We start from the raw sequence: 25,404 nt of genomic DNA on the forward strand, positions 1-25,404 counted from the left end.
CTACATAACACTTGGGGTTAGGGCATGCTGAGAGGCTACTGAGTGCAGCATATGAGACCCATTAAACATGTTTCATTTGAATTCAGAGCTAGTTCTGAGAGAAATGTCCCCCATGTGTGCCTTATGGAAAGTGGGACTCTATTTATGGACTTTTTCTTCACCTCAGCACCAACAGACCTTATCTAGTGAACATTCTGCTTCCTCATTTTAACTGGATGCCCCTGGCTGGCTGTGCAGTTAGACTAAAGGCAAGTAGATAGCGAACACGATGGAAATACACCGAAACAGTGATTTATCTGGATCTGACCTGAAGGTAGAAGAGTTCTCAGGGGCAAGCAGCAAACCACTGGGACATGAGCCACGACGTCAGCAGTGGCAGTTCAGTGTCTTGCACCATGGCACCCACCTGCGTGAGCATCATTACTGTGGGTGCAGAGCTTTGAGGGGAGACAGCCCTTCCACCTCCTTGGTATAATTCTTATTCAAGCTCCATATTTCTTGGCTTCAGATTTGGTAAGATGCTTGGAAGACATGGAGATGACGTCCAGAAATAGTATTTTCTAATAAAGGACCACGTGGAGAGGGAGGTCTGACCCACCAAAGCTCAAACATGTCATCCGAGGAGGAGAAGGAGGAGGAAAAGAAGGAGGAGGAGGAGGAGGAGGAGGAGGAGAAGGAGGAGGAGGAGGAGGAAGAGGAAGAGAAGGAAGAGGAGGAGAAAGAGGAGAAGGAGGAGGAGAAGGAGGAGGAGGAGGAGGAGCAAGAGGAGTCCACAGTAACTGTTAGGATGACAACAGATGCTCTGTAGACATGTGATTGTAGCAGAGCAATGTCTGCGCTGTCATTAAGAAGAGTTGCTGGGTTGGAGAGATAGCTCAGTTAAAAAAAAAGTGTTTGCTGTTCCAGTGAAGGCCACAGGTTTGATTCCCAGCGCCCACATCGGGCAGCTCATTGCAGTTCTAGGCCATCGGATGCTCTTATCCGTCTTGCAGACACTGCAAGCACACGGTACACATACAAATGAAAGGGCACACGCACACGCACACGCACACGCACACACACACACACACACAACTCTAAGTAAACATAAAATTTAAACATATTTAAAAGAAGAGATACTGTGACTAAAGTATTTTGGTGAATCTCAAACTTTGCCCGTTTAAATTGTCAGGCCCCTCAGGGACCTCAGACCCTCTGCTGGGCCAGTAAGCATGATAATTCATATGCCACATGTTGTTACATTTCTTTTATTTTGCTTCTACTGTATTAATTTTTTTCTTTAATAATTTCATACATGCATACAATACATTCTGATTGCTCTCAGCCTCACCTTCCCTCATCTCCCCATCCCATCCACCCTCCCTGCCCTACTAACCTCTTTCCCACACTCATGCCTTTTGTTTGGTTTGTGTGCCTCTGTGTTCTATCAGGGACGTCTATGTGGACTTGGGGTTAGAACTACCCACTTGATGCTGGTGTACATCAGTGAGTCCACACCTGATATGATTCCTCCTCTCCCGGAGCCCATCACTAGCCAGTGGCTCAGCAGTAATGGTTATGGTCCCATGGGCCTCTCCCCCCTCTAGGACTGACTGTGGACAGAGCCTGCCCAGTGCAAGTAGCCACACCTCCCGTGAGTTCACGACCACACTGCTCGCTCCTCTTGTGTTTAGAGGGTGGAATTTCATTGCCTTCGCTCTATGTTTTCTTTCTTATATTGAGTCTGACTCCTCTTCTGAAATTTAAATCATTGAAACAAAAAAACCATGGAACTTTAAAAGTTATATTATGTTTTATACTGTGATATTAACATGAGCTGTCAGAGATTTAAAAACAGAAAGGTTATGAGCATTTACAGGGGGAGGTAATCCCCCTCAGGAACAGTCATAGGGGAGGGGAATAAGGGGAAAATGGGAGGGAGGGAAGAATGGGATAACCATTGAGATGTAACAAGAATAAATTAATTAAAAAACAAACAAACAAACAAACAAACAAACCTGGAAAGGTTATGGTTTAATAGTGATGTGTGTGTGTGTCTCAAGTTGATAAGGGGTCAGTTGTGCTAGTTATACATTTTGCCAACTTGACACAAATGGAGCCATCTGGGAAGAAGTAACTTCAGTTGCGAAATTGTTTCCTTCAGATTGGCCTGTGGACATGTCTTTGGGGCCATTTTCTTGATTAATTGGTGTAGAAGGGTTCAGCCCACTGTGGGTGGGTACCAACCCTTGGCAGGTGATCCTGTCTTGTATATGTCAGTGAGTTGAGCAAGCCATGGTGAGCAAGGCGGTAAGCAGCACTTCTCTGTGATCCCGGCCTCTGTCCTTGCTTCAGTTTCCTTCATGGCTTGCCTCAAGATGGACAGTGATCAGGCTGTGCAAGCCCAGCAAATCCTTTCCTTCCTGCATTGCCTTTGGCCATGGCGTTTTTCACAGCAAAGGAAAACAAAGTAGGACACCAGCTAAGAATTTGTTGCTATTGCTTATCTTTTAAAAACTATTCATCTTTAAGTTTTACGTGTTCAAGTATGAGCTTACATGAGTTTATGTGCATCATACGAGTGTAGGAGCCTGTGGAGACCAGAAAAGGGCATTGGAACTGGCATTACAGCTGGTTGACTCACCATGATGATGCTGGGAACCAAACCTAGACCTTCTACAATAGCTTAAGATGTTTTTAACTGTAGCCCTGTCTCTCTAGTGCCTTGTTTTATTTATTTTTCAAAGAACAAAGTATGTGTTTTAATGATTCTTCATATTATTTTTGTACTTGCTTCTATTTCATTTATTTCTGCCCTGATCTTAATTATTTCTTTTCATCTATTGCTTTGGGGTTTAATTTGTTCTTGTTTTTTTCCTCAAGACCTTAAGTTGTATAATTAAGCTATTTACTTGCAATCTCTCAAAAAATTTTTTTTGATGTAGGTACTTAAGGCTGTAAACTCTCCTTTAGGACTGCCTTCTTTGTGTCCTATAGATTTTGATGTGTTGTGTTTTCATTCCCGTTTGGTTCCAGTATTTTACATTTTATTTCTTGACTTCTTTAGTGACCGATTTATTATTCAATAGTCTGTTGTTTAATCTTTATGAGTTTGTGGTCTTCTTGAATTTTCTCTCTTGTTGATACCTAGCTTTGTTCCAGGAATACTTTCAGATATCTAATTGTTTTTAAGGCTTGGTTGTATTCTAATATGTGACCTCTTTCAAAGAAAGTTCCAGAGAAAAAAAATGTGTGAAAAATCTTTCTTTGAAAAGATAAATAAAACAAGGTACAGAGAGATGGCGCTGCAGTTAGGAGCACTTATGGCTCTTACAGAAGACCCATGTTTGGCTTCCAGCATCTACCCACGTTTGGCTCCATTTCCATGGTTCAGGGGGAATGTTTTGCAGATGTGTGTTATGTCCATTTGAATTTTGGGGTCATTTAAGTGCAGTGTCTCTCTGTCTATTTTTTGTCAGCATGGCCTGTCTGTTGGTGAGCACGGAGTATTGAAATCTCCTACTATCACTGTGTTGGACTTCATCTGTGGCTTAGATTTATTACTGGCTATTTTATAACATTGCACACACCAATGTTTGGCGTGTGTATATTTAAGATTTTGATGAATTGCTCTCTTAATGGATGAAATAACTTTCCTTATTTCTTTTGGTAAGTTTTAGTTTGAAGCACATTTTTCTAGATATTAGAATACCTATGAGATGATTGGCTTGATACCCTTGGGGGGCTTCCCCTTCTCTGAGGAGAAGGAGAGAGGGAAATAAGGGAGGGAGGGCATGAGGGCAGGGCATGGCGGAGAGGAGGGAGGGGGCTGGGAGCAAGCTGTAAAGAGATTAAATAAATAAATAAAAGAATACACATGACATCTTGTTTTGTAGTTCCATTTATCTGGAATGTTCTTTTGTGTCTTTTTTACAATATGGTATTGTTTATTCTTGCTGAGGTATATTTTTTGGAAGCTTCAAAATAATGGATTTTGTTTATTAATCCATTCTGCTAATCTATCATTTTATTGAGTGATTGAGACCATTAATATTTAAAGTTATAATTTACACATATGTGTTTATTCCTGCCTTTTTGTTTATTTGATTTTGTTTCCTTTTTCATGATGGTTTTGGGGTTGTTTATTTTCTCCCCCTCATGACCTCTTGTGCTTGTTTCTTCTTCTCTTCTGTCTGAAGCATCCCTTGCACTATTGTTTTTAAAATCCAGATCAGTGACCATAAATTCTTTTAGTCTGGTTAAGTGTGGAAAGTTTTTTATTTCTCCATCATTTCTAGAAGACAGTTTTGCTGGGTCAGATAATCTTGGTGGGCCGTTGTGACTTTTTGGAGCTTGGACCCTTGTCTATGTCTTAAATATATCATCTAAAGTTTCCTCTGTGGAGTCGACTTCTGTAGCTTTGGTGACTGTCGGGAGGGGAACATATTGTACTGGTTGTTCATGTTACTTATTTTTATGATGGGTAACCTGGATTTTGGAAGTTGGTTGTAACTTTTATGTGTTGTTTTCGCCCACCTGCCTTGAGTCCCAGTGAGCGACAGTGAATCATATCGAGGAGAGGGGAACAGTGGGGAAGGCTCCTGAGTCAGGAGGGAATGGGCCTTGGGTCTGTAACCCGGCGGCCATGCGGAACACAGGGAGGTTGCTGATACGTTAGGGAAGGTCTTCTTACCCTGGCTGTGCTGTACAACCAGAAGTGGGTGACGGTGGCTGACTCAGCAGCAAAGGGGATGTGGCTATGTTTTGTGTCTCTAACCCAGCAGCCATGTGGAGTGGAGAAGCAAGACAGTTGCTGAGGCAACGAGGTCTGGCTTTAGGGCTTTGATTTTGAGTGTCCTACAGTGATGGGCACACAGAGTGGAACAGCAAGAGATTGTGGAAGGGTCAGATGCCAGGGCCAGAGCAGCAGTGGTTCTCAACCTTCCTAATGCTGTGATCTATTAATACCATTCCCCATGTTGTGGTGATCCATAAAATTACTTCTGTTGCTACTTTATAACTGTAATTTTGTTACTGTTACAAACAATAATGTGAACATCTGTGTTCTCTTAGGCAACCCCTGAGAAAGGATCATTCAACATTCTGAAAGGGGTCGTGACCCACAGGTTGAGAACCGCTGGACCAGATTGCTTCCATTCTTTCACCAGCTGGTTGAGTGATCAGGGCAACAGAAGATGTTCAGCTGGTGTAAGGACCTGGCTGTTCAGCCATTGCATGGAATCAAGCACAAGAAGCATGGTGTATCTCATAATGTAATTTTGTTTGGTGGCTTAAATAAAATATATGTTCTATATTCTCTTAATATTCCAGTTAGTTGAATTTCAACATAAAACTCATAAGCTAAAAGCTTTTAGTTTATCAGTATTTTAGAATAGTAGAAATATTTATTATCTAATAATATTATAGAGATATTCTAAAAAAACAGGAACAACTGGGTTTCTGTAATGTCTTAAATAGAGTGAAATATCAGCGCTCTATCAGATCTCAGTAGAAGTGCTACCACAGGAAATATTTCCTAAGGAACTATGATTTCCGCAGCCTGTGATGTCTCCTGAGTGCTCATTTTTAAACTATCCTGGCTATGTATGGGCTCCTGTTCTCTGCAGAACCGTCATGGGCTCAGTAGAAAGTCAGTGGATTTTGAGGGTCATTCTCCACAAAGATCAGAGGGTCCCACAGTGGTGCCTCGGGACTTGGCTTCATAACCCACAAGTGACCCTTGAGACCCAGCAATGTCACCCATCAAAACCTGCAGAGTCTCTGTTTTCTGCTATGGTTAATCTCCACTGTCAACTTGATTGGATCACGAAGCACCAGGGTATTAATAAGGCACACCTTGGGGTGTGTCCCTGAAAGCATTTCCAAAAAGATTAACTGAGAGGCAAATTTATCTCTGAATGTGTGCAGCATCTTCTCATGGGCTGGGGTCCAGGGTGCATCAAAGGGAATATGAGAAACCAACCGAGCCCTAGTGTCTCCCTTTAGTGGCTTCCTGAGTCTTTTGAATGTGTGCAATTAGTCTCACATACCTACAGGCAAGGGCTCAGCCACTCCCACTGCACACCTTCCCTACCTTGGTGGACTGCCCCCTCCAAGTAGAAGCCAGGACGCTCCCTCCTCCCTGACACTGTTTGTTTTCAGGTGTTTGATTATAGCAAGAGAAGCAGCTAATACATAAAATCGGTGCCATGAGGAGGGTGTGTGGTGCTGTGATAAACCTGACTGTGTGGTTCAAATCTTCTGAGCCCATCTGTAGAAGGAGCAGGGGACTGAATAGAGAAACCCTGGAGTCTGGGAGAATGGCATAATGGGGTGTTTTAAGAAAAATTTGGACAGGAAAGACTGCTCAGGATATTTTAGAGAGAAGTACGATTCCATTAGGAGCGGCTAGAGGTCATCCATGCTATCCTTTGGAAAAAGGTTGGGCCACGAGATGCCATGATCTGAAAGTTGATTTAAAGAGTACTGTGGCTTGATGCAGAAAATTTAAGATAGATAGCCACCTGGATTGTGACATAATAATTGCATTCTGCATTTACGAGATTTATAGTCAAAGAGAGTAGAAATATGTGAAAAACATGGAGTTAGTGAGGAAGAGAGTGTGAACTTGGTTAAAATGGCAGGCAGGGCGGGCAAAGCATCTATATCTGTTATTAATGCCACTTGGGGGAGAAATCAGCCTTTCTAATGGGATAATAGGAAAGGGACTTTTGCAAAGCCCAGACAACCAGGGCATAATGACACAAACTCCTACGAACTCCATTTGAAAAGAGAAGGTCAAACAAATAAAAGCCTCTAGAGGAGAGTGTGGGACAACTTGTGGGTTGTGACCCTTTTGCAGTACAAACAACCCTCTCACAGGGGCCACATATCAGGTATTCTGTATATCAGATATTTACATTGGATTCATAACAGCAAGATTATCGTTACAAAGTAGCAGTGAAAATAATTTTATGGTTGGGGGTCACCACAACATGAGGCACTGTAGCACCAGGAGTGTTGAGAGCCACTGCCCTACAGCATCCTACCAAAGCAAGGCAACCTAAAGAAATCTTTTCCCGGGTTTAACCTCAAAGGAACACAGAAACACTGCTGCTATGGCCCAAAGAGGTCAGGTGATATCCAGAGCTGGAAGTCACGTGGTGCTTGCTTTCTAAGCATGTAGACTGCAAGAATTGAATGAAGGTTCTAGAAATTTGCTGAGACCAGGACAAGCAAGTGGAGCAGGGTCAGGTTCTCTGCATGTATGGAAAGCTGTGAAAACGAAGGCTAAGTCATCATTGAGATTTGGAGGTAACGGACATGCCAGGAACACGGGGACCTTGTCCAGGAAAGCTGCAGACATTAAGGGTAATTGACTCATGAGAGAGGCTGCCTATGTTTCAGATAGGCTGGGATTGGAGGGGCTGTCCAAGGGAGGGGCTGTCCAAGGGCATTCAAGCTCACACAATGTCACCAAGAACCATAGATATCAGACACAGAGATGTGGAAGGTTCAGAGTTAAGAGTGTCTGGAGTCTCAGAAGGGACCTTGAAACAGTATTGAGACTGTTAAAGGTGATGGAAGCTTCAAAGTTGGACTGAGTACAGTGTTCATTATGCGATGCCCATGAGCCTACGGCAACCAGAAGCAGAATATTTTGGCCCAAAGTGAAATATTTGGTATCAAATTGACAGAGGTTGGCTTGTGATGGTTACCTGTGATTCTCAACTTGATCCGACTGATGAATACATCTGGCATTAGTGAAGCCTACCTTTGAGGGTATTTGCTGGCATTCTGTAGAGGGATTCAGAGCCACTCTGACTGTGAGTGACGTCATCTTGTCATGGCCTGGTCATGGCCTGGATAAAAATAGAAAAAAGAAGGCAAGCATAGCCTCCGCAGTCCCGTCTATGCTTCTTGACTGTCAGTGTACCATGTCTTGCCAGCTTCATGCTGCCAGAGCTGCCAGTGCTCCTGCTGCCGTGCCCTTGCCTCAGTGGCGGACTGTGTTCTCACAACTGTGAGCCAAACCAAGTCACTAAGCCTGTAAGTTGTTGATTATTTGCTTACAGCAACGAGAACATAACATCCCCATCCAACCATTAATGGTGTAATTGAGCTTTAAAAATCTTTCTTCCTGTGTTTTTATTCTATATCCCAGATAGAGTTGTGATAGGTTAAAACATTCACAGTCATAATCTTCCAGCTTTCAGGACTTGGTGAGCCTTGCTGCCAACAGACTTCCAAGTGGAAAGCCTTGTTTCCTATGTCTCCTCAGTATAGAGCAACATACCAAATAATCTGCCTCTCACTTTGTCTCATCCTTGAGTGAAGGCCAGGGGCCAAACTCACAGAGCAGGACATTCTCTTCCCCCTTGCCAGCCAGTCATACCCACACATGGTCATTAAAGGTCTGCCTGTCCCATGCATTGTTTAAAGGAGTTTTGTGGAAAAGGTAATTATAGATGATAGGGTAAGAGCCACTTCAAAAATTGTATGTAAAATAATGAATATTCATATGTGGGGTTTTGTTGTTGTTCAATAATTTCCTTTTAGGCACACGTATTTCATAAGGTACAATAATAGATCTTCAGAGGAGCAAATATATAGAGGTCAAGGTGAAGGTGTGTGTGTGTGCCCCAGTGTTCCACATGTAACAACAAAAGCTCATCAGAGGCATAGACATGCAGAATTCAAGGTGAGTGTGTGTGGAGGTCAAGGTGATTGTGTGTGGAGGTCAATATGAGAGTCTATGGAGGTCAAGGTGAGTGTATGGAGGTCAAGATGACTGTGTAGAGGTCAAGATGAGTGTGTGTATGTCAAGAAGAACATCTGCAGAGGTCAAAGTGAGTATATGGAGGTCAAGATGAGGAGCTATAGAGGTCAAGATTAGTGTGTAGATGTCAAGATGAGGGTCTGGAGAGGAAAAGGTGGTGATCTGTGGATGTCAATTTGATGGTCTGTGGAAGTCAAGGTGAGTTTCTGTGCACACAGAGGTGAATCCATGATCTTACCACTGGCTTGGATGGAGATGGCCACACTTTTAGTCACATTTCACTATACTTTAAGGTCCTATGAAATTGTAAGAACCATCCTGTTATTGTTCTAGCAGAAGATTTGTTTGCTAGTTCACTCAGGACCTTCTAAGACAGCACCAGAAAGCAGTTCTCTAGCAAGGTTTGTGGGTCAATTAAGTTTAGTGTCTGTCACTTTAGTGAAAGTCAATGGGAGTGCAGGGTTTTCCTCCTAAGGCAATGAGGTTCTCCTAGGCATAAGTACTTCCAGACCTCTGGTGTATGAATTGCTGGTTTCTTTTCATTATAACAGGGTTTTTTTTTAAAAAATATGAGCTAGTGGTTGTATTTACACATTTACCTATGCCATATTGAGGTTGAAAAAATACATCGGAAAACTAACTTTTCATATCTTCAACATTTGGATAGCTCAAATTTCATTATTATAAATTCCTATCTTAAAGTGTACCCCCAAAGGAGAGTTTAGACTTTTCTGAGGCTAATAGCTAGGTAACTCTAGTCTTTGGCGTGACCACAAGAGGGTTGGTCAGGGTTAGGTATTAGTATCTCTGAGGAGTGTCTTAAGAAGAGTGAGGTCTGCAAGGGCCTTATATGTTATGACTGGTAGCCTGGTATTTTTGTGAGACTTTTAACAGTGGGAGCAGGTATATCTGTGACTCTTACTTGCTCGTGAGACTCTTTTCCTCCTACTGGGTTGCCTTGTCCAGCCTTGACAATGAGGGTTTTCATGTTGTCTTATTGTATCTTGTTTGGAGCACATAGGAGATGGGGGTGGATATAGGGAAGATGGGAGGGGAGAGGAGTTACAGGGGTAGGAAGGAGGGGAAAGTATTATATGAAAGAAGAATCTATTTAAAAAAAAAAAAAGGAGAGTGGGCCAGTTATCCCATGTGATTCACAAAGATGAAGAGTTGGGAAGGATGGTGATGCTGGTGCTCTGTCCCAGGGCTACAGGTGGGTAGCAGCAGCAAAGGCTGGGGCTCTTCCTTGTCCTGGGGACATTGTAACCAGGAACAGATGGAAGCCGTGTGGCTGAAGCTGGGACTCTCCATCCCACCTGTGAAATGGAAACCAAGCTCGTGAACACCTCATGAAGGCTAGAACCCAGAGCTCTTCCTGGCTGGCTAGTTGTCATGTAGGGTGGCTTCTCAAGCTGTTTAAGATAAGAATTCATGTTATAGGCTATGGCCGTTCTTGGCTATCACTGTAGCAGTACTGTACTTTTGGAGGCAATTCATGCACCGCTGTTCAAATGGGACAGTTTTTTTTGTTTTTGTTTTTGTTTTTGTTTTTTGCATTTGCCAACACCTCCCAAAACAGAACACGTGGTAGCCCTGTGATTCTTTTGTCAATATTCCTCTCCAGGAGTGAACTTTACAGTTGGTCTAGTGTGGGCTGCAGCCACAGGCTGAGTGTTTGTCACTCCGAAGCAAGACCCTTAAGCACACATTGTGTCCAAGTCACCAACCACTTCCCAGAGATGTCCAAGAATATCTACAACAGTGATTCTCCACCTTTCTGGTGCTGGGGCACTTTAATACAGGGACTCATATTGCGGTTACCCCAAACCATAAAATTATTTTTGTTGTTACTTCATAACTGTCATTTAGCTACTGTTGTGGATTGTGATGTAAATACTTCTGGAGACAGAGGTTTGCCGAAGGGGTCATGACCAACATGTTGAGAACCACTGACCACACCTGGAGTTTAGAATGGTAAAATGAAGACTATACGTTCAGGGATCATTTCTATAGTTCGTCACTAGAATGGTGAAATGGATGGTGCAGCTGTCTGCAATGCAAGGACACAGGAAGTTAGAGGAACAGGCACTTGGAAATACAACAAAGAGAGAATTTCCAGGTTTTGTGATAGCTATAAACACACAGACCCAAGAACTTTAACAAATGTGAAGGGATCTGTGAAAAGGCAGATCAAAATAAAATTGTAGAAGATCTTGATTAAGGAAAAAAAATCTTAAAAGTGATTGTACGAAGCAATTCTGTTACATGGGAGAGCAAAGACAAGGTGAGAGCAACCTCTTCCTACAAACATGGCAGCCAGGAGGCAGTTGAATGGCAGCCCCATAATGTCAAAGGGACACGTGGAGCTGAGGAAACGAAGGGAAGAAATAAAATGCTTGCTGTTGGCAGTAAATACCTTTTAAAAATGGAGACTTAAATTTTTGTTTTTATTTATCCTTGGAAAACGTCTTACATGTGTACAATGAATCTTGACCATATCCATCCTCCCATCTTCCTATCTTCTCCCAGGCCCCTCTGTCATATCTCTTAACTTCATGTCCTCTTTATTTAATTTAACCCATTGAGTCCAAGGCCCTTATGCACATGGGCGTGGGGGCATCCCCTGGAGCATGAGGAGCCTAGCAAGGAGCATGCTCCTGAAGAGCAGTAACTTTCTATTCCAGCAGCCACCAAGGGCTCATTGCTCCTCAGCGATGGGTGGGGCCTCAGGAGCCCCTCCCCTGTTCATGCTGGAATTTCCAGCTGGCTTCCTCTGTGAAGGTCATCACAGCTGTTGTGAGTTTATGTGCACAGCAGCCATGTCATGTCCAGGGGACAGCATTTCACAGCACTATGTGCCATTCTTTGGTTCTTATTCTCTTTCTGCCCTCCTTTTGTTATGTTTCCTGAGCTTGAGAATTTTATGTGACCTGGACACATGGACACATGGCTCAGCACTCATGGCTGTTCATTTTCTGCATGCCGAACACTAATGCATCTGTGCTTTACCCACTCACTACCCAAGGCAATAAGAAACTCTCTGACTAAGGTTGAGAACACTACCAATTTATGACTATAAGTAAATATTTAGAGGAAATTTGTGATGAACATCAATATGCTGAGCCTGTGGATTCCCTTGCCATGGGTTTTGGCCCTGTTTACAATGTGATGCATAGATTTTTTTTTCTGTAGAAAAGGCCTCATATCCAATCAAGAGAGTGTTCTGTTACTCCCACGAATAGCTGTGCCACTATTGCACCTGAGCAGATCTTATCTGGTGAGTGGGTATTGTAGGATGCAAGATCCAGTGCTAGATAAGACTACTGATGTTGTTTCTCACCTAGAAGCTTAAGCATCACCTCCTGGCATGAAAAAGTTGAAAGGATGTCCCTTAGCAGACTCTTAGAGTAGAAAGCGTCAATTGAGTTTCTTTTGGCAGAGGGAAACTGGAGTTAGGCAGATACTTAGAACTCTACAAAGGACAGAAAAGCCCACAAATGCCAACTAGTTAAGTTTATTTGGGAGGTAATTTATTGTTTGAAGCTATATATGAAGAGAAATGCTGTGTTTTGCGGCTGTAACTTAAATTCTAGTGAATGTCTCACAAGGGCAGAGGATCCTGGGAAAATCTTTCTAGACTTGGGAATTGATGATCATTTTTACAGTGTTCTGAGCTCATATGACTGTTCTCGGAGTGTAAATCAGACTAAGCACATGGCAACTCATCCTGTGGCTCAGCTGCAGTGATTTTGTCCTGTTGTTGTGGACTCCAGCAAGTCACACACACTCATGGCCATTTCACTGTGGCTTCTGCCCTGCCACTCTGGCTTCTGGAATCCTTGCCTTCTGTGCAGGTGGCTGGCTAGCAGGATACTTCCCGGAGAGAGCAAGTGTCTCACGAGGCAAGTGCAGATGCACACACAAGACCAAAGCTAGAGTATGAACTGCCATCTATTTCAGAGGCAGCAAAGGGAGGTTTGCTTGATAAAAATTTCCACTGGGGGGGAAAAATAGGGACTTATGTAGTCAACAATATCGGTTCTAAAAAATGCAATTTCCGGATTAATAACAAAGACACCGTTCCAGGGCGCACGCTCCTTTAGGACGTGTGCTTTTGACCCACAGAACATATTGTGCCCTGTGGCTCTCAGCTGAATCGCAACTTAACAGTCCTCCCCCTTTTAATGCCTGATGTCTATTAAAACGAGTCACTGCTTGTACCAGGGCCCCTTCTGGAAATGAGAATCACACCTCTCTGGGTTGGCCACTGGTTAAATATTAAGCTGGCAACTTTCATATTTGTGTGTCTGTATATTGCATCAAAGTACAGAAAAATTCACAGAAAGACTTTCTTAAATGAAAGCTTCAATATCCAAGCAATTTTGATCTTTTCTACCCTTAGATAGGTAAAAGTTTTACATGAAGAACACATCTAGACACAAACAACGTGTCTTCTGTCTGTTTCATATATTTGTTCCCACACAATACAAGCCTTAACATGGGCACACATGCACATATGCACAGGTATCTATGTGCATATGCCAGGGAATTAATTTATTGATATGCTAAGGTCTTTTATGCTTTTACTATCTTTCAGTACTTGTGTCTTATCAGGCTAGGAAGAAAAGGGTGTGCTTGCATATAAACAGGCACCCATATATTTCTGTGACTTAGAGTCTTTCAGGTATTTATCTGGAAGTGATGTGGTTATGTCATACTGATTTCTGTGATGGCCAATTTCTATCCCCACCAGCAATGGATAAGGGCTTTTCCCCCCTGTATTGCTGCCAACATTTGTTCTTGTTTTTTAAAACTTTCTTAGTAATAGGTATTCTGACTGGGATGAGATAGAATCTTTTTTAAAAATATTCTTTTTAAAAATTAATTAATTTATTCATTCACTTTACATCCTGGCCATAGACTCCTCCCTCCTCTCCTCCAAGTCCCACTCTCTCTTCCTCCTACCCCTGCCCCAGCTCACCAAGTCACATCAGGACTGAGCAAGGCAGTTACACCAGGGGGAAGTTATCAAAAAGCAGTGCTGTAGATAACCCCTGCTCCCTTTACTAGAGGACCCACATAAAGCCTGAGCTGCCATCTGCTACATGGGTTTAGGTCCAGTCTGTGTATGGTCTTTGGTTGGTGCTTCAGACTCCACAGGCCTCTCTGGGCCCTGGTTAGTTGGCTCTGTTGGCCTTCTTGTAGAGCTCTTCTTGCCTCTAGGCCCTTTTATCCTTCTCATTTTTCCACTAGACTCCCTATTCTTCGACCAGTGTTTGGCTGTGAGTCTCAGGTTCTGATTTGAAGTGCTAGTGGTTGGAGCCTCTCAGAGGACAACTTTGATAGGCTTCTGTCTGCAAGCATAGCAGAATATCCTTGATAGTGTCAGGGATTGGCTTCTTCAAGGCTCTTTCCCACTTTCTCTTCTAATTGATTTAGTGTGTCTGATTTTATGTTGAGGTCTTTGATCTACTTGGACTTGAGTTTTGTGCAAGGTGATAAGTATGGCTCTATTTACATTTTTCTACATGTAGACCTCCATGCACCATTTGTTGAAGATGACTTCTTTTTTCCCCTCATTGTATGGTTTTGGCTCCTTTGTCAAAAATCAAGTGTCCATAGGTGTGTGGGTTTACTTCTGGGTCTTTGATTCAACCAATCTATTTCTATGCCAGTACCATGCAGTTTTCATTATGATTGCTCTGTAGTAGGGCTTGAAGTCAGGGATGGAGATACCTCCAAAAGTTCTATTGCTGTATAGGATTGTTTTAGCTGTTCTGGGTTTTTATTTTTCCATATGAAGTTTAGAATTCCTCTTTCAAGGTCTTTAAAGAACTGTGTTAATATTTTGATGAGGATTGCACTGAATCTGTAGATTGTTTTTGGTAAGACGGCCACTTTTACTATGTTAATCCTACCTATCCATGAGCATTGGAGATCTTTCGATCTCCTGATAGATTCCTCAATTTTCTTCTTCAGAGACTTGAAGTTCTTGTTATATGGTTCTTGTCTTTGACTTGCTTGGTTAGAATTACACTATACTATACACTAGATAGGATATTTTATATTATTGGGGGCTATTGTAAAGGGTGTAGTTTCCCTGATTTCTTTCTCAGCCCATTGATGTTTGTATACAGGAGGGCTACTGATTTTTTAAAATCAGTCTTGTATCCTGCCACTTTGCAGAAGATGTTTATTAACTGTAGGAGTTCACTGGTGGAATTTTTGGGGTCACTTTTGTATACTATCATATCATCAGCAAATAGTTATACTTTGAATTCTCCCCCCCAAGTTTGTATCCCCTTGATATCCTTTTGTTATCTTATTGCTCTAGCTAGACCTTCTAGTAATATATTAAAGAGATATGGAGAAAATGGGCAGCCTTGTCCCTGATTTTAATAGACTTGCTTTGAGTTTCTCTCCATTTAATTTGATGTTGAGTATCGGCTTGCTGTATATAGCCTTTATTATAATTAGGTATGTGCCTTGTATCCCTGATATCTTCAAGAATTTTTATCATGAAGGGATATTGGATTTTGTCAAAGGCCTTTTTTACATTTAATGAAATGATCATGTGATTTTTTTCTTTTCTTTCAATTTGCTTACATTGATGGATTTTCCTATGTCGAACCACCCTGATGTATTTGATGTGTTCTTGGATTTGGTTTGTAATTATTTTATTGAGTATTTTTGAATCAATATTCATGATTGAAATTGGTTTGAAATTCTCTTTCTTTGTTGAGTCTTTGAGTGGTTTAGGTATCATGGTGACTATGGCCTCATAGAATGAGTTTGGCAATGTTCCTTCAGTTTTTATTTTGTGGAATAGTTTGAGGAGTATTGGTATTAGCTCTTCTTTGAATATCTTGTAGGATTCTACAAAGAAACCATCTGGCCCCAAGGCTTCTTTTGGTTGGGAGACTTTTGATGACTGCTTACATTTCCTTAGGGGTTATAGGACTGTTTAAACTGTTTACCTGATCTTGATTTAACTTTGGTATGTGAAGTCTGCCAAGAAAATAATCTATTTATTTTACATTTTCCAATTTTATGGAATATAGGCTTTTGAAGTAAGACCTAATGATTCTTTGGATTTTCTCTGCATCTGTTGTTATGTCCCCCTTTTCATTTCTGATTTTAATTTAGACACTGTCTCTATGCCTTTTGATTAGTTTGGCTAAGAGTTTGTCTAGCTTGTTGATTTTTTCCCCCAAACAACCACCTCTTGGTTTTGTTGATTCTTTTTATTGTTCTCTTTGTCTTTAATTTATTGATTTCAGTCCTGAGTTTGATTATTTCCTGCCATCTACTCCTTTTGGGTGTGTTTGCTTCATTTTTTTTCCTAAGGCTTTCATGTGACCTGTTGAGTTGCTGATATGGAATCCCTCCATTTTCTTTATGGAGGCACTTAGTGCTATGAAATTTCCTCTTAGCACTGCTTTCATTATGTCCCATAAATTTGGGTATGTTGTGCCTTCATTTTCATTGAATTATAGAAAGTTTTTAATTTCTTGGTATATTTCTTCACTGACCCAATGGCCATTAAGCAGGGAGTTGTTCAGTTTCCCTGAGTGTGTAGGCTTTTTGTTATTTCTGTGTTGCTAAGGACAAACTTTAGTCCATGATGGTCTGATAAAGAACAATGGGTTAATTCAATTTTCTGGTATCAGTAAAGGTTTGCTTTGTGATTGACAATATGGTTCATTTTGGAGAATGTTCCATGTGGTGCTGAGAAGAAAGTATATTCTTTTGTGTTTGGGTGAAAAGTTCTGTAGACATCTATTAAGTCCATCTGATATATGCATCCATGCTGTTAGCCTGTGCCTTTTTATTGGAGAGTTGAGTCTATTGATGTTGATTGATATTAGTAACCAATGATTGTTAGTTTCTTTTATTGTGGTGTTGGTTGTGATGGTGTGTGCCTGTCTTCTTTTGGTTTTACTGTGGTGAAGTTATCTATATCATGTGTTTTCATGGGTATGGTTGACCTCATTGGATTGGAAAGTATTAAATAGAGGAAATTCCAGACACAAAACATCTAAGAAATCAAGGACACCATTAAAAGATGAAACCTAAGGGTAATAGGAATAGAAGAAAAAGAAGACTCCAGGCTTGAAGAACCAGAAAACATTTTCAAGAAAATTATAAAAGAAAATTTCCCCAACCTAAAGAAAGAGATGCCTTTAAGCATACAAGAGGCTTATAGAACACCAAATAGACTAGACCAGAAAAGAAATTCCTCCCACCACATAATAATCAAAACACTAAATCTATGGAACAAAGAAAAATATTAAAAGTGGCAATGGAAAAGGGCCAAGTAAAGGCAGACCTATCAGAATCATACCTTCTGTAGGGATGGGTTTGTGCACAGATATTGTTTACATTTGGTTTTTGTCATGGAGTATCTTGTTTTCTTCATCTATGGATTGAAAGTTTTGTTGGGTATAGTAGTCTGGGCTGGTATCTGTTGTCTCTTAGTGTTTGCATGACATCTGGCAAGCCCTTCTGGTTTTCATAGTCTCTGTTGAGAAATCAGGTGGGTTTCTCACTGAGCTGTGTTCCCAGCACTCAGATTCAGCTGGGCTCTGCCATCTTAGATGCATTACCCTGTATGCTCCTATTGTCCAGCTGGTCTTCTCTGGAGGACCATTGGGACTGTGGATTAGAGGTGGGGGTGCTCTTTTTTGTATCCAGGAACTGCCCTCCGGGAAATAGGAGAAATTCCCTCTCTGGTTGCTGGAGCGGAGCACCCCTGGAACTGGGGACCCATGCTGGAGTAGGTGGAAAGCACCAGTTGGGCTGAAAGCACCAGGCAGGAAGCACCTGGCAGGATCTGTGAACCTCTGGCCCCATGAGACTCTTGGACCTAGGAGATGGCTGTGGGGGGCCTGGAACTGTGTATCTCCAGCTCCCAGGATGTCTCCTCTTGTCAGGGCAACACTGGCATTGGTGTTTTGGATTCAGTTGCCAGGCCTCTAACACATTCTGTCAGTCAGATAAGGTATGCCCTGGGCCCTGGTGCCACCATCTTTAGTCCACGAGGCACTGAGATAGAATCTTAACATAGTTTGAATTTGCATTTTCTGATGGTTAAGGGTTTTGGAACACACACACACACACACACACACACACACACACACACACACACACCACCCCAGTAAGACACCAGTGCAAGGAAAAAAGAGGAGACACCTAAAGAAGAGTAAGGAAGCAGGCAAATATGGTACAGTGCATGACATGCTTGAAAACAATTGTCTCTTTGAAATTAGACACTGTGCAATGAATGTACGTCAATAATAAAGACAAGTCTTAGAGCAAAGTATATGTCATGATACAGTTACTATAAAAATAGAAAACTCCTCAAATTACAGAACAGAAGTAAACAGGTTCCCATGAACTCTTCTCCAAAGAAAGCCAATACACAGGAAACCATGTATAAGAGCAGAGAGCCAATAGCAGGAATACATGTGCACAGTAGGTCCATGCAGGTGAAAATATGCAGAGTAGGTATGCACAGGTGAGGAACCTCACATCATGACACTCTTCAGCTTGGCACTTAGATGGAAGACCAGAAAAGCCCTGATGAGGGTGCTGAAGGTTCACTGGCAGTCACGCCACGCAAAGTGAGAAGGAAAGAGGGCAGTGAACTCAGTATACAGCTTAAGCAAAAGGTTGAAATATAAAGCCTGGGCCAGAGAGATGACTCAGTGGTTAAGAGTACTGTCTACTCTTCCAGAAAGCCTGGGTTTGATTCTCAGCACTCACATGACAGCTCATAAACACCTGTGACCCCAATTCCAGGGAATCTAATGCCATCTTCTGGCCTCCACAGGCAGGACACAGGTGCATACATGTGTGCACAGGCATACATGCAGGCAAAACACCCCCACACAGAAAATAAATCAAAATTAAAAGGATAAATCTAAAACCCAAGATTAATGTTTTCAAAGTACTGAAAATTGCTCTACTATTGAGCTACTAAAAAAAAAATCTCTATTAAAAAGGCAAAATAATAATATCCATCCTAATCATTGTCAATTATTTTAGTGAATAAGGTAGATATTTGAATATATGGTTTCATTTCTTCCTAGTTCTTGGCCAGATATAGCTCACAAATTAATAAGTGGAATTTCTCTGAAAATTCATGTTATGAATTAAATCTAGTTTGCTTAAGATGAAATGTTTAGATTTTTGGTTTCTATGATAAACAGAAGTAAATCTTCCAAAACACTGCGCAGTGGTTTCCTTGCACTATTAGCCTGATGCTGCAGGTAGGAGATGGAGGCACAAGTAGGCCACGGTGGCCATATTCTTTGCATGAGGCATGCATGGGTGCCTAGGAATGGCCATGGCACAGAGATAAGACAGTACTAGACACATTGTTTTTTTCCCACTGCATGTTTGGGCTCTGTCACTCTCTTTTAGGAGAAGTAATGACATCTATTATTTAAAGTGGATGTTATCCTGTCATAGACCATGTGCTATCTAAACTTCAATACCCCCATAGATATGTCTGTAGTCATTGGATATATTCATTGTGATAGTCACGGAGAAGGCTATGTGATAAGAGTCTTGCACATGGCATTGGGGCCGATCATGGGGGAGATTGTCATAATAGTGGTCACGAGTAGAAGTCATAGATGATAATGGCCACGGGCAGCAGTCATCCACAATGGGTTATTGTCAAGGTCATAGACAATTGCTGTGGGCAATGGTTGTCGATGTTCATGGGAGAAGGTAATAGTGAAAGCCATGGGTAACATCCATAGGAAGCAGCTAAAGTGAAGGCCATAGGCCCTTGACAAGGGTGATGATTATGAATGACTGTCATTGCAAAAAGTCATGATTATTATTGATGGCAAAGATCATGGATGCCTTGGGGAAAGTGCATTGGTTTAGGGAAACAAAGGTGTTTGGGTCTCTGATGGGCCTTTGACCCGCTGGAACCTCTACAAGTCCCCAAGCAGCAGGTGACCTATAGCACCTGCCAGTGATTGAGAATTGGTGGTAGAGTTGAACATACCCCATGCATGGTGTGCCATGAGGATGGGAGACACCTTGCAATTGTGTTACCTCCTGTGAAGACTGTCAGAGTGTCACACACAAACAACAGAGTGTCTCTTCTGCATCATCAGTACCAGAATAATCATCACCATCATCATCATCATCATCATCATGAAACCACATTTCTATTTTAATTAGTTTGAGGTTGTTCTGCAGATATTTTTACTGGAAGGTAAAATAGTGTCATTCCTGGTTGTTTCTATAGCTGCCTTTGAGCTCCTTTTCCTGTCTGGATTCTGGACCCGCCTCTGGTTTGACATAACGTGATACACTTCTTAGCTAAACAGGTGCAAGCATTTTGCCTTCCACAGCTGGCCAGTCCTCTTCTCAGTCTTGCAAAGCAAAACAGATGAATAGGTTTTGATGAAAATTTCAAACAAGTTCATCTGTGTATGGAAGTTAGTTCTGGGGAAATCATAATCTCAAGTGTGAGCTTTGGAAAGGGGACAAGGACAAGTGTGTCTGAGGTCTTGGTAGGGAGTCCACCCTGTTCACGAAGTGGGTGTGCAGTGGTGTTTGGTGTGCAGTCTAATTTCACAGCTGGTGTGTTTTCTATTGACCTGAAACTTAGAGGAAAGAATAAACAAAAAGGGGGGAAGGGGGAACTTCAGAAGGATTTTGACATAATGAAGTGTGGGAACTGATAGATAAAATCTGTTGGACCGAATCAAGACACGTCTATAAGGTTCTGAGTCCTCAAAAGTTAAATCTAGAGGTGCAGAAACGAGACAAAGTAGGTTAATAGCAGAGCAGGCGTTTCCTCAGAACTGTGACGGGATTCACTTTGTTGATGACCTCAGTTCTTTGCCCTTGTGCTAAGATGTGGTCCAGCCTCTGGCATGGATGTGTTCAACCTATTTTTGCTATGCAATTGAGTCTTGCTCCTTCATCATATACATGGGGGATAAATTAGTAACACCACTGTCTATAGTCCTTTATGTGAAAAAGCAGGCCTGACTGACATCTTGTGTGTGTATGGGGTCTAACAGCGACCAGGAACCAGGCTTGTAGGGGCAGAAGCCATAACACATGTAGCTGTCCTTGTCCCTCAGTGCACTTTTCTCTTTCTTCAGTGTCTTCATGGGGCACCATTGGTCAGGCTCACACAAGGCTTCAAAAGCTGCTGACACCCTAGCAGGTGTGGAGAAAGGCTTGTTCATCTATCCATAGTGTACTCCATAGTGGGGCTTTTGTCACAAAACGTGCATGGCCACCACTATCAGACACCATCATTCCCAGTAGCTCTGCCTGGCAAGGAGCTCATGCGCAGGAGAGAACTGTGGGTTTCCTGAGCTGTTGTCCAGTGCATCATCTCCTTGCTGTGAGTGTTGTGCACCTGTGTGAAGTGAAACTTCGCTTGGGAAAATGTCAATTACAACACAATCAGAAGGCAAACAGGATTGATCCAGAAATAGACTGGGGCCCCTCATAGAGTAAAATGAATGTGGGGCTGTTGAGGTCATGGCAGAACACCAGTTTGACACCTTTGAGGCCACTTTACGGTGGAGTGGTGGCCATCATGGGCCTAGTAGGTGTTGAACTTGTTGAAACAGGATGGTATTTGCAGTTGCATGGGATGGCTTCCTTGGAGAGAAGAGGAGGGCTGGAGGATGAGTGAAACTCAATGAAAAGCAAGTCATCAAGCTCTAAAGGGGCACTCGTGGCAGAGTCAGGACTCATGGCCTTAGTTGGTTGTCACTGCAGTGGCAAGAGGAGCATCCTGGGGAGGGTGCCGTGCTGCAAGCTCCAGGCGTCATTGTCTGAACTGGGATAGGACAGCAATGGAAATGACAGAGGCACGGGGACTTGGAAATGGTCACACCAGCTCAGTGTCTCACTTACAAACAAAAGCAACAGAGGCTGGGTGAGTGGTACAGCGCAGAGCTACAGGGAAGGCCCAGTCCCTCCTCAGGCCAGCCTGCCCCAAGAGATGCTTCGTGATGCTTCAAGGACCTGTGGGAGACTGAATTTCTGAGGTTGAGTTATAAGGGCTGCCTCTTGGCTCACAGATGCTGTCTTCTCCCTGTGTCCTCTCGTGGTTGGCTCTTTGTGTGTCCTGGAACCATAATACGAACGACTCAGGTAACCTCTTTGGCTCTTCCCGTAAAACAACCTCCCAGTCCAGCTGCATTCTCAGGGTGTGTGGATCCAGGGATCACCACTCAACTCTGAGGAAAGTCAACTGTGCAGGTAAAGATAGGTAGGATTCCAGGAAACAAATGATAGCATCTGCCACTAGTCCTGGCTGCAGGTCACAGCCTTGACGTGGGGCCTGGACGTTTTTTTTCTTTTATTTAATGACAGCTGCCTTGGACCTTCTGTCCCAGCAACTCCTGATTCAAGTCCAGAAAGGAGGGAAACCAGCGTGGCCTTGACAACGGTGTGTCAGCATCACGAGCTGCCATTTACCATTCACCTCCATGGCAGCAGATGCCTTTGTGTCCTGCAGCCTCCCTCATAAGAAGTCCCAAATGCAATGGAAACTCATACACAAAGAGGCCTGAGGAAAATGAGGAAAGACCTTTAATAAAATCAGACAGAAGTAGGCAGGAGAGTGTGCCATCTACTTTTCAGGGTAGAGTGAAGGAGAGCCAGGGCACTCTGAAGCTGGTCAGTTCTATGCAAATAACAAAATATCAGCTTGACTTTAAAGAGACACATAAATTCCATAGTCACATTAGATTGCTGCAGAGCACTTGGTTCAATTCAGGTGATGGATAGGTGTCCTGAGCTAGGGCAGTGGGTGTGGCAGTGTGACAGGAGCCATGGATTGGCTAGCAAAGAGAGCCTTCACCCATCAGCTCTGTGCTGAAAAAAAAAAAAACCCTTATAGAGTCTGTTTTTGCCCCTGCTGTCCCTATGGCCTGCAGCGACCATCCACTGGGAAGACATTCCTCTGACCACTGCTGTCCAAAACAGTAGAGACCCCAAGTCCTTCCCAGACAATGCAGGATGACTTAGGCACCTTAGTGGGGTAAGGCACTATTGCTGCCTCCCACCCCAGGGCACAGAATAAGCCAAGTGTCTCATGGTTATAGCTTAGTGTGTATAGAGTAGTTGGAGCCATAGAGTTATCACATGGATTAGGGACTAACTTAGTAATAGAATGACTTTCCAGAACAACGTGGTCTGGACCTGTGGATAGTGACGAGGAGAAGCAGGTCATGAGGACTGCAGAAGGCACAGTGCCACTGAGGGGGCAGGGTGGGAGGGTCACGCTCAAGGCCGGAAGAGGGAGCCAAGAGCTCATGGGGGCAAGCTCTACCCACCAGCGCTTTCACCTTCTCCTTGAAGTTGTTGCATGCTGGTCACGCCAACTCAGCTTCAGGACCAGGGTTAAATGAGGCGGGAGATCGGAGGACAAGGTAGAAGACAGAGGATGGGGAGGACTAAACTAACATAAGAACCGTTGGAGAAAGTCATATGGAAACCTATTACTGTGTAAGTTTTCTAAAACATAAGTGGAATTACTCTATTTGGAGTAACAATACTAATGCCAGCAGTGGGTTGCTTTTTTTTTTTTTTTTAATTATTGACCAGCTAGGTCCCGTAGAGCCCTAAGCATTTAGGCAATTGCCTATGCTCTTGGTTACTCCCCAAAACTTAACGGTAAATTTTTATTTGTGTACCAATACCATACACTTGATTTATAAAGCATGGATAACTCAAGATAGTACCCTCCTAGAAGCTTCATGCCTACTGGCTAGCTTCCATAATGCTGGAAGGATGTCGCTCATACTATGCTACTAACGGAGAAAAGCAAACCATCCTTCTTTCCTGGCTGTGAACCCTGCAAGCCACAATAATTATTGGCTTGGCTGGACATGTCCAAAGATACAATAGTGGCAGGAATGTTATGAAGGTAACCATCCACTTTCTGATTGGATTTAAATCCAGATCCACATGATGGAACTCACACCTGTTACTATTAACAGGGCCAAGAACCCAAGACTAGGTAGGTCCTAGGCCTCAAGGGAGAACCCGCTGCTATAAATCTGTTAATGGGTATAGTATATTAAGCCAACTTCTAGTGAATTATTGTTACGCCCATAGATTAGGGCATCTCTTAACCCGCATCAGAGAAGCTTCTTTTGAAGTAGATGGTGATTAACACAGAGAGCCAGACCTGGTAAAGGTGCATAGGTCAAGAACTGCAGAATGTTCAGTCCTAAGTGGGACATCTACATCACAAGTCCTCCTCCCAAGGCTCAGGGATAGTAACGGAAGGATGGGTAGAAAGACTGTAAGAGCCAGAGACAGTGAATGTCTGCAAGAAAATAGTATTTTCTGGATACAGAAGCATAGCTGCACACATGAATTCACAGTGGGTGTGACCGCATGTACAAACTCAAGTCAGACAGCATCCCAGGATGGAGCAGAGGTAGCCATGAAATCTCATATTTAGTTGAAGAGATATTGGTGGTTGGTGGCTTTTGGGGGAAGGTTATGGCCCTTGGTGTGTAGCTCAGTGGCTGGCGGCACACTCTAGACCATGTGGTCAGCACTAACTGAACTTAATAGGTTAAAAAGGGAAGAAACAAAGCTGGCTGGTTCAGGATCAGGGAGAAGTTGGGGGAGGGTGTGAATATCATCAAAATACATTTTTCTGTATTAATTTCTCAAAGAATATAAAAAAAGCCTCAGGTTAAAATAAAAGCCCAGAGGATGGCAGGGATTTAGTTTGGGCTCTGCTGGGCAGTTCACTGGCGCATGAGGTCAGGGATTTCGGGTTGTCTGTGCACTGGCCAGTTGTGAGGGTGCCCAGCTGAGAGGAGAGCATTCTGCCACGTCCTTCATCCCTTCATCCTATGCTCCAGCAGTCTTCCCAGCCCTTCTTTCTGGGAAACCAAGTACAGCACCACGGCAGGCTGCAGGGCCACTTAGAAAGCTGGAGAGACAGAGCTTGTCTGTCAATCAGAGGAACTGAGTGGGCACAGGGAGAAGAGAAGTGCATAGACCTTTGACAAAGGCAGACCGTTAAACCTTGGGGTGTGTGTGTGTGTGTGTGTGTGTGTGTGTGTGTGAGAGAGAGAGAGAGAGAGAGAGAGAGAGAGAGAGAGAGAGAGAGAGAGAGAGACACAGACAGAGAGACAGAGAGAGAGAGACAGAGAGTCAGACAGACACACACACACACACACACACACAGAGAGAGAGAGAGAGAGAGAGAGAGAGAGAACTACTGTATTTTAAAAGCAAGTCATTTTGAGATATAATTTATGGGCAATAAAATGTACCCATTCTGGGCCACAGGTTATGAGTTGACAAGCCTGTGCACTTGTGTAATCACCATGACCCTAGGGACAGAAAACACATTCCTACCCCACAGTGCCCTGGGCTGCTTCTCCTCAGCTCCCACTTCAACCTTGCCCCAGGCGGCCACCATCTGCCTTCTGTCACTGCAGGTTGCAGTTGGGATTGACTATTCTTTTTCTGTTTTTATGACCTTTCCCTAACCAAATCCAAGGCATCCATTAGTCCTCAATGATCTTTCAGGTAACACATCAACTTTTAGCTTTTTATTTCTATAATAATAATAATAATCAAAATAAAATAAGAGATCTGTGCCTACGGCATAGCAATGC

Source organism: Acomys minous (genome assembly GCF_964271855.1).
Source record: "Acomys minous genome assembly, chromosome: 5".
Lineage (NCBI taxonomy): Eukaryota > Metazoa > Chordata > Mammalia > Rodentia > Muridae > Acomys > Acomys minous.